The following is an 8,283-nucleotide window of genomic DNA, read 5'->3' as shown; positions in this document are numbered from 1 at the left end:
GCACCAGTATCCACACCTATAAAATGGATATATCACTTGTCCAATTCATCTCAGAGGTATGAAATGAGTACCAAGAAAGCAACAGATGCTAGACTGTTTTTATAAACCGCAAAGCACCATATAAAGATTAGTTATTATTCATATCTATATGCCAGTGCTTAGCAGGTGCCTGGTACTAAGGTATTCAATAAATATTTGTGAAATAAATTAATATCTCAACTGCTCCCGGAGCGCAGGTCAATAAGAGCTCTAGTTGGCGACAACATAGAAGCCGCAACACTTATAATATTTATTTCAAACAATGTGGAAAGATTTACCTGTTTACATCAAAATCACTTTAGTAAGGATTCGAATTGATTTTTAAATACATGCGTTGTCAAAATGCCTTCTACCTCTTCTGCCTCCTGCTCTGCCTTTTAATCATTTTCCTGCCTAATGGCACTTCTAGCAGAGAATAAACAGAATTATTCAACTGTGGATCAGTCAATTTTGCCAGTTTTTATTAGTGTCAATAAAGACCAGTAAAGAGATGGATGCTACTGGCCAAGAACTGGGTCCTTTGTTTCTCTGACTTTAATTTCTATTGATATTGAGAGCTACTGGCTCTATTATCTGGCAAGAGAAGATTATAAATCATGGATGACAAATTAAAAGTATAAGCATAGGCTTGAGGAAAGGAAAAAGTAAAAAATATGATTTCAGCAAAAATACAGCTTACTCCATTCTTTGCTTGTATAGATTAAAGGGTGCTTCAAGGTAGTGGTCCGCCAAGTTAAAGCCACAGTTCCTATTCAGACTGCTCGAGTCTAAGAATGCTTCTTTTTTTCATTGGGAACAAACTTCACTAGGCATCTCTGACAGCAGTGATTTATAATAAAGATGATACAGGAAGACAACTGCAATGCCCTCTGGTGGCCTAAAGGTTTCTCCATATCTGCAATTGTAAAATTAAAAAAAAAAAAAATAGACATTTTTTTATCAAATAGAAGCTCACTTATAAATTAAAAAGTCAAAAAGATAAGCCGTAAAAATCTTCTTTGATTTTCATGACCATCATAATAATAAAGCATTCCTACGGACACTTGCCCAATGTAACTGCACGTTTAAGGTGATTCAAAAACTGATTAAAAGCGAGTCGCTGTCCTCTGGAATTTGCCACCTAACAAAGGCACAGGAACTTGGATGCAGATATGGAACCAAAGCTTGAAGGAGAAAACGCAAGTACATGGACTTTGGAGCTTTTGTAGGGTTAAATAAGAACATACATAAAGCACCTAGTATGGCAATTGGTACATAGTAAGTGCTCAATAAATGGTAGCCATTATTATTATTATTATTATTATTATTATAGCATGCTAATATTTATTAATCTCAGCTACCTGCTAGAAGTTATCTAATTACTCTCAGTTACCTGCTGGAAGTTAGCTGTAAACTCCTATAACACTTCTAATATGCCTCATTTAATACTATTTTATAGAATGGTGAGAATTAAATGAAAAAGCCCACAAAGCCAGCTCCTGGCACACAACAATGCTTCCTCCCTTTTGCATTCAGAATGGAATTTCTCTTGTCAAAGCAGTGGTGAAGAGAGAAATAAAATGTTTATGTAGTCTCAAGTGACAATGAAGGTAAAGAGATAGCGTGATATTTTCATTTAATAACATGTCACTGTATATCTTTTGACCCAGTAACTTGATTACTGGAAATTTTTCTTAGAGAAATAATCGGAATAGTATAAAAAGATGCATATACTAAGGATTTTATCATTACATTATTTATAATAGCAAAAAATTGGAAACAAAAAGTCTATTAACAGGAGTCTAAATAATGATGTATTAACATAACAATTCTATGGAGCAACTAAAACTATGATAGATATTTGTTGACATTAAATTATATTTGAGATGAAAATTTACAAAATTAGGCATAGTTTGATCTCATTTAAAAAATCCTACCTATAAATACATCTGTGTATGTAATCTGTGTGTATATACATTTAAACAAGTCTAAAAACAAATATACTGAAATACTAGCAGTGACTAGTATTTCAGTATATTTGTTTTTAGACTTGTTTAGACTAGTTTTCTGGGCAGTAGAACTATAGGTTTATATCTATCTATACACATATATATAGGAATATATCTTTATTTTCTTCATTCTTTTCTATATTTTCTAAAGCTTTTATAATGAGTGTATTATGATGAAAAAAAGCTATAAGAAAAATTTTAAACCAAAATAAAAAATACGGATATCTCTAAGCAGCACAAACGAGGAAAATATTATTGAATAGAACATCAGGAGGTCTAAATTCCTGTTTTTGACTCCTAGTCCTTTGCTATGGGTCCTGAGCTAAATATGTGTCTCTTCTTTCCTAGCTATACAGTATGAAAGTTATTAAAATAAATCTCACGAGAAAGAATAAAATAAGAATGTGTGAGGAAAAAAACCTGTAAATATCATACCTATAAATTAATTGCAAATTTAAAAAGAAAGAGGACTTAATTTTTAAATCCCCCTTTCATTTTCACTGCTTTTATCATTTTTAATACACTAACAAATGCATGATAGAGTACTCAAGGTTTTAGTCTCAACTAGGCTCTGAACTAGTTTCCAAGTAAACATTTCCACGTTGATCAAGATAAGTTACAAGTCCAGACCTTGACAGTCACAGCCATTCACAGTAAGCCTCAACTGCTCTTGGTGGCTAATATTCATAGGGCTAGAACCAAATGATTCATGTTACGTCTAATTTTCAAAGTGTATTTAAAATTAGGTTTGAAATTCACAGAGTACAGGGAACGTATCTTCTTTCTTTAGACCCAGGTCTAACGGTAGACAAATCTGTTAAGGAGGACGGGAGTCCTGCTCCGTCACCTCATCTCTCTGCTCAGGCTCATGGCCGCATGCTCTTGCCCCTCCCCCATTCCACCATGTGTTCAACTCACAGGATTCAAACCAAAGTGCAAACAATAAAGCTTTATCCTCTTTCTACTTTGCAAATGTTATTTACTTCCTCTGTCAAGAAGGTTCTACACCCACCACTTGGTGTGTTCCTAATTCAAACGTTGCCTTGTGATGACAGAAACCCAAACCGAGTTGGGCCCCGCCTCTCCATGCTCCCAAAGCTCCTCTGAACATTTACATTTCTCATCAGAACTCATCAGTGGTAGAAGTCAAGTTGTTTTTCTGTCTGACTCCCATGCTGGAAAATGAGCCACATTAGGGCAGAGACTGAGTATTCTTTTTCTGGATAATCCCAGCAATCAGCATAGGGTTTGGATGTGGCAGGTAATCAAAAACGATTTCTTAAACAAATGAATAGAATGTTATTCCTGAAATAGGAATTTGCAATTTTATATGGGCCTCCATATAACACCCACATAGGAATCATCTACTTGGCTGGCCATCTACTCTGCCAGTGGGTTCCCCATAACGAATGCAAAATAAGAATGAAATACACATGAAAGAATTAGATAAATGATACCACTAAGGTAGACAATTTTGGTGACTCCCAGTAAAGCAAAAAAAGAAAAAAGAAAAAAAAAACCCCGGAATATTTGAAGGTTAAAAAAGCCAAGCGACTAACAAAATAAAATATACTTCAAAGACGTGTGAACTAATTAAAGAAATGTGAAACCTCACCACAACCAGAAAAACACCAGAGCACAAGAATTCTAAAAACATGTAAACTCCTAATTAACAGATTGATTTGACTGGAGAAAGGTCAGCACTGTCTTTAGTCAAAAACACTCATGCAACAACTGAGTGCCTATCAGGGAGTGAGACACTCTGCTCCGTGAGAGACTCATTTCCTGCCCTGAAAGAATGTGATATCTAGGGGAAGCCAGAGATATACCTGGACTACTGCAATCCCAAACATAACGTAGCAGGTGCAACCACAGACGCAGCACAAGTATCACAGGAGTACAAAAATCTTTGGGGGGCAGAGGGAGCAAAGTTCCAGAAAGGCACGAATTCAATAGTAGGAAGATTCCCGACACACTGGAAAGCATAAAGAAAGGCACTGAGGCGAGAACACAGCATGGGTTCAAGGAGCTACTTTGGGTACAGAGGCCACAGGCTTCCCTTAAGTCTTGTGGTATCATGTCTGGGTACGGACAGTTCCTTACAGAAAGAATCACACATCTTCAATCTTATGTCCCTCTAGATTGTAAAAGGGACACACACACAAGCTTAGAAGGCTTACTTTTAAGGACATCTGAGGAATATAGAAAGTTCTGGAGTCAACATAAATTTTATCCTGACACTCATTCATTAGGTACGTGACCACAGATAAGTTACTCTTTAAGTCTCAACTAACTCATCTGTTAGTGGGAATGAACTTCATATACTTAGTTATGAAAAGGCTATCAAGCTCTACATAAATCAATCGTGCCTGGCATTTCCTAGGCACTCACTTCTACAATGGAAGTTCCATTACCCACTCTCATGATTAGTTCCAAACCGAGTTTTCCTTCCCTTTTGGTGTCGTTATAGATTAAATCTCATTTGCTGGGTTCCATGGTGCACTGCCCAGTCTATGCACCTGTCGCACATTTTTTGTGTGTCTTCTTTGAGTGCTGTGCTAGGTATTGGTGCGTTGTCCCTTCCTCTCTAATACTCATATTCATCTCCTAACTTCCTTTTCATTTTCTGTCTTTAAATAGTTTTTCTTTTTTTTCTCTCACCCAGCCCATGGAAAACTTTTTTTCTTGTCCTGATGTCCCACTGAACATACTTTTCAGGGGCTACCAGTAAGCCCCACAAACATCAGCACTAACCCAAAGCCCTTTCATTTCTATAGTGGCAAAAACCCTGTAGAGTCACAATCAATTATATTTATTTATCAGAAACATAAGTATCCTACAAATGAGTCTTTGTATATATTTGGTATTCTGGTGACATTCAACACCGCCAGGTAAGTAATTCACCTGCCCAAAGGGAGGGCTCTCCCTTAGCTGTGTGGCATTTGGCTGCATGAAGTCGCTCTTCTTTAGCTTTTCCAGGTAGCCAAGGTGAGACACTGCTCAGCCAGTGACTTTCTGCTATTCAACCAGTTTGTATTTTACTGATTAATGAATAAATATCTGGGGGACTTAATTTGAATACTGAATAAAACATAAAATTACTAGATTTGGCTTCCGTTTTGAAGAGATACACCAAAAGGCTCTCAGAAATGTTCACGATGAAAACAAATGGAAAGAAATGCTGCCCCAAAGTAAAATCTAGTCGATTTTCTTGGTTCAAACGGCATTATGATGGATATTTTGGTGACAGATGTTAACAAGACTTATTGCGGAGATCATTTTGCAATATACACATATACTGAATCATTATGTTGTATGCCTGAAACTAATGTCAACTATGTCGATTAAAAAAACAGCATTTATTAAGCACATATATATGTCATGTACTATGCCAGGTGCACGCATGCACGCGCGCGCGCACACACACACACACGCATATATCCTAATCTGTCTAACAGAAATGATTACCTTGCAAGGTTGTTGGGAGGATTAAAGTATATATATCTATACATATATCTATTACAGCCTTCCTATTGGACAGATGATGACATAGAAAGTGAAGAAGTGACTTGTTTGTGGCCACGATGCTATTAAGTGATAGAATGAAAATCCAAACCCAGGTCTGGCTCAAAATCGAGAGAGCACTTTCCACTGATCCATAGTTATATCTATCCAAACAGCCATATCCTTCACCGATAACATAACAGGCGTTGCTAACATTTATCTAGCTCTCTCATGTGGCAAGCACTGTGCTAAACAACTTATGTATATGATCTCATTTAATCCTCACAATCTCCACTTTACAGTAGAGGACACTGAGTTTTATACATGTTCAGTAATTGCTTTGTTCCCACAGCTGGTAAGGAAAAGGACCAGAGTTGAAGCCAGGTCTAATTCCAGAACTCAATCTTTAATCACTGCATTAGACTGCAGGATACTCAACTCTAGTGCAGGCTCCAACCAGGCAAGTCATTTGATAGTTGTCGCAATCTCCTTGTTAATTAAATGGAGAAACTGTTACTTGTCCTTCCCTATTTCACAGAGATATAAGAATTATAAAATGAGAATGTGTATACGCTTTAAGAAGGAAAATTGCTATATAAATCCAGGCACTGTCACAAGCTTCACTCAGATCGTCCCTCTTCCACAATCATAAAGGGCTTTCGCTGACATCATTAGCTCTCGAACATCCTCTGAAGTGGGTAGCATTATTATCTACATTTATCAAAAAGCTGAAGCACAAGATGATGTAATTTGCTAGTGGGTGCCAGAGCTGGGAATAATACCCAAGATTCTAACTCCCACTGCTTATGTTCTTATGGTAAATCCTATTTCTGTGTTTCAAACTTTACTGTAAAATAGACATGGGTAGAAATATTAGTGTCCACTTCAAAACACAGATTAAATAGAGAAATTAAATTCTCTACTGCAGTGACACTAATATAATTTCTAAGGCCCTTAATCTTCACGTTCCAGAGAAACTGCATAAAGAATCAAAAAGAAAAATTTTCATTTCCCTAGGAGAGATTTTAGCTCTTTAGTTTTCTCAAAAAACTCATTAATCTAAGGTTACAAAACTGAGTGAGTCATTACTTAGTTTCAATTAGTGAGTCTATAAGCTTCCAAAGGGAACATAGAACCTCAAAATTAAACTGTTCCATCATAAAATCTGAAAGAAGCATCGAATACATTCTCACATCATAAACACTTAATGCAACTATATTTTTTGACCTGAAAATTATTTGAACCTACCGATCCATAATACCCTGAGCTCAAAATTCAAATTCTAAAGCGAACTGCATCATTAAAACAATGACAAAAGCACACATGGCACTTTACAATCATTCTTCTCTTGTACAAAAGTCAAAATAAGTTTTGGGCTTCTCACTCGAGTCCCGCCACAGACACACACAAACCTTAAAGTAAAATAAAAAAGCAGTAATGGGCCAATTCTCTGTGTACCATTTTGTATCTTAAATAGGGAATGAGTGTGTTCAGTCTAGTTTCCCAGATTATTAGCTCCTCCTAATTCTTGTTTTCTACCACAACAGAATGATCTTTCATTACTTGTTTGATAATCACATATTCTGAAATTATCACAATGGCCAGAGAGGAAATTAGGGGAGGAAATTTCCACTCTCAAAACTGAACTAAATAGCAGAGTCTACAGACACTTCATTATTACTTACTCTGACTGAATTAGATTTATAAATTAAAAAAACAAAAAAAACAAAAAAAACAACCTGTTATTTTGTTCTAGTGACAAGAATTAAGTCATAGGAACCCAAAGGGCTGTTCTACTACTGTCAAGAGAATTTGCTTCTTGAGTAGCTTGAGACATCTATGTTCACTCTTAGCTTCATAATACAAGTCTTACCACCTTAATATGGGCGGAGAGGAAAGTAATTAATGACATAGGACTCCCAGTTTTTTTTCAGAGGTTGTTTTAATACATTAGCTCATCTTTCCTTTGAAAGAAAAATTTTTGTCTTGGTTTCTATAATTGAAAACAATCAAATTGAGTCAGGGGCTTTAAGGCCTCTTGAACTGTAAGGTGAGTATGAATCACCTGCAGATCATATTAAAATGCAGAACGTAATTCAGATGGTCTGGGACTGCACGTCCAATGATCTCCCAGGTTATGTCAAGGCTACTGCTTGACACACAACATTGAGTATCAAAACTCTAACGAATGTTTCCAAATAGAAATAGCCTCGATCAGATGTTTATTCTCAAAAAATAATGGCTCTGCCAAGAGTTTGCAAAGGGAGATGATATTCTAGAGCCTAAACAAGGTATGCACGCTCTCTCTCTCTTTTCTGTGATATTTAAACCCAATATGTAAACCCAATGTAATAGCTTAATAAAGGGCATGTCCACTGTGCTAATAATTTATTAGGGCTTGACTAGGGCATGTATGGATGAACATAAAATTTCAAGCCTTTTGTAATAAAAGAGTTGATTCAAAATACATATTTTTAAATTATTTCAAATACTAAGGAATAAATAATGTTTACGAATAGTTTATGAGAATCATTTAGGATTAATAACTTTCATTTCTCACAAAACAAATAGCTCATGTACTAAAGAAGACACCTTTCCTTAAGCGAAAGGAAAAGAAAGCCCAACAAAAATAAAATCAAGCCCACAGCACAGTCATAATATTATTTTTAGTGAGGAAAATACCAAGATTGAGACATAAAAAAGTTTATAAGGAGAATTACATGGTATTAAATTTGTCCCAGAACCTGGGGGA

General features: G+C 36.0%; 1 protein-coding gene across 1 annotated transcript in view; it reads right to left on the bottom strand.

The window, feature by feature from the left end:
- Nucleotides 1-265: 265 nt before the first annotated feature.
- SLC25A17 (solute carrier family 25 member 17) overlaps nucleotides 266-8,283 on the bottom strand; it is a 46,542-nt gene continuing 38,524 nt past the window's right edge. Inside the window, exon 10 of the mRNA XM_015593613.2 lies at nucleotides 266-934. The gene's annotated coding sequence lies outside the window, so the exon portion shown is untranslated. The remainder of the gene's footprint in view (nucleotides 935-8,283) is intronic.

The sequence above is a fragment of the Pteropus alecto genome, unplaced genomic scaffold (assembly GCF_000325575.1).
Source record: "Pteropus alecto unplaced genomic scaffold, ASM32557v1 scaffold157, whole genome shotgun sequence".
Taxonomy (NCBI): Eukaryota; Metazoa; Chordata; class Mammalia; order Chiroptera; family Pteropodidae; genus Pteropus; species Pteropus alecto.
The sequence above is the reverse complement of the archived record's forward strand: the minus strand, read 5'-3'. Positions and strand labels throughout refer to the sequence as shown.